We start from the raw sequence: 4,806 nt of genomic DNA, 5'->3' as shown, positions 1-4,806 counted from the left end.
AAGAAAGAAAGAAAGAAAGAAAGAAAGAAAGAAAGAAAGAAAGAAAGAAAGAAAGAAAGAAAGAAAGAAAGAAAGAAAGAAAGAAAGAAAGAAAGAAAGAAAGAAAGAAAGAAAGAAAGAAAGAAAGAAAGAAAGGAAGGAAGGAAGGAAGGAAGGAAGGAAGGAAGGAAGGAAGGAAGGAATGAAGAAGGGATATCACTTGGCCTCAAACTGTGAAATAGGCAAAAGTTATCTTTGAAGGTAACTGAAGATAATCAGTCTTTCTCCTACCTCTTATTTTTACCTACTCATTTCCCAGCTTTCTTGTCTCCGAATAATATTCCTACTTTCTACTGGCCACCATCAAGATTTATCAGTTAGGCATCATTTGGGAAAGATCTGAAAAATTAATTTACCCTAAGGTGTGAAAGACTGATAACAGCATTACTGGTATGATATTGATAGATAACATTTATATAGTCCTTCTGATGCAGGCTAGTTAGACTAGGCCATTTCCTTCATATTTATAGAACATGGTGATCTTAGCTTAATCTAAATCTAGATTGCTTTTGCTGTTATTGATAAAGGCAAGGATGGGCCAGTCATGTGACATGGGTCCTGTCCCAAGGTATATATTTTTCTTTTCATGTACTCCACAATCTAGCCAAATTGGCTATTCCCCACACTTGACACTCCTCCTATCTTCATGCCTTTATATGGTCCTTCATATTATGAGGCCCCCTTCACTGAATGGACGTTACCTCATTCAAAGTAAGAACCTGAAAAAACCTTAGTTTAAAAGGGCCAGCATCTCCCATTGCATCCTGGGCCATCTCCAGTCGTCCTCATGAATATCTGGCCACTGGACCCAGACAGCTCTGGAGGAGAAAGTGAGGCTGTGACCTGGCACAGCCCTCCCTCACTCAAATCAATGTCAATTGCAAGTCATGCCATCATCTTCCTGATGTCATGGTCCTCTTCGAGAACAAAGGACAAACTTAACAACAACAACAACAACAACCTTCGTACCAAAATGTTCTCCCTCCTCACTACCTTCCCTTGGAATCCCTTGTTTCCTTCCATTTTTTTCTTCTTTCTTTGTATACCCAGCACTTAGCACAGTGCCAGGCACATAGCACATACTTAATATATGTGTGTTGACTGACTGACAGAAATAATAAAAAGCTACCTTCTCCATGAAGTCTTTCCTGATCCCCATGGCTGCTTGCTCCTTTTTCTAAAATTACCTTTTATTTATTTTTGCATATTTATGTGTGTACCTGTTGTCTCTAATAGAATATAAACTCCCTGAAGGAAAGGAGTTTTTCATTTTTATATCTGTATCCCCATCTGTCTGGCATATAGTAGATACTTAATACATGCTCACTGATTGCCTGGAGACTGGAGCAGACCCTCTCTCAGAGAAGGGGTCCGGCTTTCTCCTCAGGAAGCTTGGATCACACAACCTTGGTCTTGTATAGTAAGGAAATTCCTCTCTGCTTAAGCATCACCAGAAGATCCCAGGGAAACAAGGTACCATGCTATGAGAAAAGAATATGACCCAGAAAGCTTAGTGTCAAAAGAGGCTTATTCTCCCAGTGCCAAGAACTTTCCTCCCCAAGGAGCAATTAAATGAGACAAACATTTATTACATATTTTCTATGTTAAACACTGAGGTTACAAAGATGAAAAATAGCACAGTCTCTGTCCTCAAGGAGGTTTACAATTCAAAAGAGGGTATACATACATCCACAGATAAGAATACTTCTAGGTAGGGAGTGATGAAGGCATAGGAGATAGGTAGACAAAATACTCAAGGAAAATCTGAGGAGAAGAACTTTCAGCTAAGGACATATGGGGTAAGATGGCACCTAAGTGAGATCTTGGAGAGAAAGAGGTTCAATGGGCCAAGTAGAGTAGATTCTAGGCACTGGGAATAACCTAAACAAATTGTACAGAAACAGGACAGATCAAAGATCAGAGAAGAGTCACCAAGTTTGGCTGGAATGTGCTCCATCAACATAATTCCTGCTGTCCTGCAGGACACCAGGACTATGTCCCTCCAAAGGCATATCTAGTTCATTCATTCAGTTCAATAAGTCAGGCCCCTAATTCAATAGGGAGATAATAAGACACAGTAATTGAATATTTACCTAGAGAGAAAGCTCATTTGTTCTCTGGGAAAGTGAACCCAAACCCTGTTGGAACAGCTTTAGTTACCAGGGCCTTCTGGTAACCTCTCCCTAGGTCCAATAGAAAATACATATAGAGAGGAGGAAATAAGCATTTATTAAGAGCCTACAATGTGTCAGGCACTATGCTAAGCACTTTACAAGTATTCTCTCATTTGAGCCTCAAAATAACCCTGGGAGATAGGTGCTGTTATTAACCCCATTTTTACAGATTAAGAAACTGATGCAGACATGTTAAATGACTTGCCCAGGGTCACACAGCTAATAAGTTTCTGAGGCCAAATTTGAACTCAGATCTCCCTGACACCATAGCTTAAAAATATTAGAACTGATCAGGATCTTAGAATGCATCTGGAAATGATGAAACCTAGAGAGATAGAATGACTTGCCCCCCTTAGCATCTGAGTTCTATTATCCTCATCTGTATGGCCGAATGGGGAGAGGAAGGGGGAATCCAGCAGATCAAGTGATGGGCAGAGGTGAAGAATTGAAAGACTAAAATTTTGGGGAGACAGGTTGGGGTGTGAGCACTCCCTGTGCTCTGTCTTGAGATCTGGTCCCAACCTCCCCCTGTTTGTATTTCCAATCTTGGGGAATCCAAGCTTCCCATTCACCTCCACTCCTTGTTCCCACACCCTGGAGAACCCAGGTTCTTGATTCAAACCCAGCCTTTAGCTTAAGGTTATTTAGTTCCAGACTCAGAGCTTACCTATCTCCTAGAGACAAATGTTCTCCACCACCACAACCCTCCAGTCCTCCTGATCATAGGGACCTGCTGACCCCTTTGTACAGAATATGAACATGGTGCCTGACATCCCAAAATAGATGATCAGTGACCAACAGCACACTACAAAGTCCCTGATACCTCAGAGTTAAAGTGACAATTGAACCAGACCCTAGAATCAAGTGAATTTCTGGTTCAGACGGCAGGTGGTTTCAACTGACAAAGCCTCAGTCTTTTCACCAGTGGCAAGAAGATGTTTTGGAGATAATTCAAGTTGTTCATGGACTTCAAACTCAGAGATTCCTAACTGACGAGGTTAAGGTCAGTAGCTTACATAGTGTCTCACTGAACAGCACAGGCTCCCCACTGAGCCACTCTCAGCTTCATTGAAAATATTAGACTATATTGGGGGCCGGGGGTGAAGGGACTACTTCAAGACCTCAAGGAGACTTTTGACTCCCCTATTTAGAGTAAAGGGGCAGTGGATAGAGTGTTCGGTCCTAAAATTCAAAAAACTAATCTTTCCGAGTTCAAACCTGCCCTCAGATACTTATTAGCTGTGTGACCCTGGGCATCACTTAGCCCTGTTTGCCTCAGTTTCTTCATTTATAAAATGAGCAGGAGAAGGAAATGGTAAACCACTCCAGCATTTCTGCCAAGCCCCAAATGGGGTCACAACTTAAAAGCAACTGAACAATGACATTTAGAGTGAAGATTACTAACCATCAGCTCTAGAAAGGGCCTGAATTCTGACAGATTATGCCAGTTACTTCCAGACCCCAAATCAGGATTTGGCATGAAATATCCCTGCTCTGGTGGGTCAAGTTTTGGAGGACTTAACTATGCCTGTCTACAGTGAATTTGCCTATGTTTATTTTGTTAGAGTGTGTACATCAAGAGCTCCCTTTGAATATGGGCAATGTTACAGGGGAACCTCCTAGCCCATATGGCACAATGAGAAGAATAGGTCAATTTCTAGGGAGAGCATGTCTAGCTTATCCATACTGAACACCCAGTGGGTTACACCAGGCAAAGACCAGTCTGCTAGGCCCTACAGAAGACCTCTCAGAATCACAAGATCACGGATGTAGGTCTGAAAGGGACCTCAGAATTCATCCCCTGATATTTTAGAGATGAAGAAATTGAGACCCAGTGAGGTCAAGTCACTTGTCTAATGTCACAGAGGAAGTAAGAATCAGAGAGAATTTAGACCCAGGTCCTATGACAACAGAGTCAATAACTTTTTCACTGTTCTATTGCTGTTCAGTTTTATCAGTCATGTCTGACTCTTCAAGACCCCATTTGGGATTCTCTTGGCAGGGATACTGGAATGGTTTGCCATTTCCTTCTCCAGCTCATTTTGTAGAGGAGGAAACTGAGGCAAATATGGTGAAGTGACTTGCCCATTTCACATAGCTAATAAGTGTCTGAGGCCAGATTTAAACTCAGAAAGATGAATTTTTCTAATTCCAAGCCCAGTGCTCTATGCACTGCAACACCTAGCCTCTCCCTTTTCACTAAAGTATCTCTATTTCTATTGGCTCCAAAGGAGAGAGAGAGGCTGATGACTTTGCACAGCCCTCCTCACTCAAATCCAATTCACTTTCAAGTCATGGTATCACCTTCCTGATGCCATGGTCCTCTTCCAGAACAAAGGACAAACAACATGAACAAAAGCATGATGCCTCACTTGTCTACTATAACTGACCATTCTTCACACTCTAATACCTGCATCTACCTATGTGTAACCTTCACAATCAAACTTCCCCAGGCACTGAGCCCTTCAGATCCTAGCTATGATAAAGTATAAACCTTAAGAATTTTATCAATGACACCTCTAACACCTCCCTCCACTCTGAGAATTTTCTCTGACTGTCCCCTATGCCTGGAACACTCTCTGCCCTCATCTCC

The sequence above is a fragment of the Vombatus ursinus genome, unplaced genomic scaffold (genome assembly GCF_900497805.2).
Source record: "Vombatus ursinus unplaced genomic scaffold, bare-nosed wombat genome assembly UNPS02014807.1, whole genome shotgun sequence".
NCBI classification, from domain to species: Eukaryota; Metazoa; Chordata; class Mammalia; order Diprotodontia; family Vombatidae; genus Vombatus; species Vombatus ursinus.
The sequence above is the reverse complement of the archived record's forward strand: the minus strand, read 5'-3'. Positions refer to the sequence as shown.